The following is a 1,578-nucleotide window of genomic DNA, read 5'->3' on the forward strand; positions in this document are numbered from 1 at the left end:
GTGGAGGATCCGGAAATTAAACTACTGCATATTATTTTTTAGCTGCTTTAGATCAATATGAGATTATTACCAAATACCTGCAAAAAAACATATTCAGTTAAAACACGTTCAACTGTTGACCCCCATTAGAGTAAAGGGGGTTAAAACAAAATATAATAATTACAAGCAGGAGTCTAAAGTTCCCTAATACACACTTCACTACACCCACAAATGCTTGATATTTTTTTTTCCCTTTAAAGCAGAACAAGCGATGGCTTTCTGTGGCAAGTCCCTGCCTTCATGCTATAGATGAGAGCGACTGTTTGTTGCCAGAATCCCAATAGGGAATCAGCCATAAACTTTCAGTGACTGGATTTAAAGTCTAATTCTTTATGAAAACAGAAAAACAGAGCACCATCTGCCAGAGAGAGAGGCAACATAAATTGAGTCCTTGGCCACATCTTTGAAAAATAAAGCCATAAAAGTGGAAATATTTGACGCGCTGGACTCCTTTTTGAACAACTGTCTGCCTGTCAGCCTTCTCCTGGGAGCTCTCCTGTTTGTGCACACACAGGCATATGGGAACGCTCGCGTTCCAACAGCAGAATGCATGCGCTCCCCCGCTCGTCCCAGTGCAGTCTGTTCTCCTGTCACTGATGGTATTATACATCAGATGTCAGCTTACGTACTGCAGGTGCGCCGTAATGCTGCTCAGATCTGCGCCGACTTACATGAGGATTAGAAGTTGTTTTGATTAAGTAAGCTGCACCGTAGGTATCTCCGGCATAATATATACTCTTCTCTTACTTCCCATTAAACTTTGCGGGAATATAGTGAACAGCCTTGCAATGTGCCTTCAGGGGGGCATCAAGTTAGAAAGTGCCTAATAAGGAGTTAACAGGTCAATTCTAAATACAGAGAATGCAGCCATGAAGAGAAATGAGAAATATTTCAAGACAAAGGTACTGTTGTATGTTTCATTACTTTTGCCATCCAAGCACATCAGGCACATCATTGCTTTGAGTCATGAAAATAGTCCGTTTGAACTCCTTTGCGTGTGCTTAATAATTAGAAATAAAATGAATAGAAGAGTGCGAGTGATGTCACAGCATAGCAACATCATGGAAACAGAAGTCAGAAGTGTGAAATGTGCGTTGATGAAATCTGAAAGTTCTGCGTAGAGTAAAAATGTACAGTGTCAACATGCCCCTCAGTGTAATAATAACAACGTGTGAATTGTCTGGAAATGGGTGTAACAGTCGAGTTGAAAAACAAAATCGTTTCTACCTATTGAATTGGCATCTTTACACAATCCCACTGCTGCACTATACAAACAGATGGGGATTGTTATTTTGGCATTACATTGTGTCTGATAATAAGATCAACAACACCAAAACTACACATTTTATTCAAATGAGTTGGCAAAAAAATCTGACTGCAGAACTTTATTGTATTTGCAGTGGATTTGTTCCGACTGCTTTGAACTGCTGCAAACGTATAATAAGTAAAAAAATGTGTTTTCACTTTTTGTCGAGGGCGATATTTTCAAAGCTTTGTTTTGTCTTAAGGAGATTGTCTGAGTTGTCATGAATGGAACAA

The sequence above is a fragment of the Gobius niger genome, assembly GCF_951799975.1.
Source record: "Gobius niger genome assembly, chromosome: 12".
Lineage (NCBI taxonomy): Eukaryota > Metazoa > Chordata > Actinopteri > Gobiiformes > Gobiidae > Gobius > Gobius niger.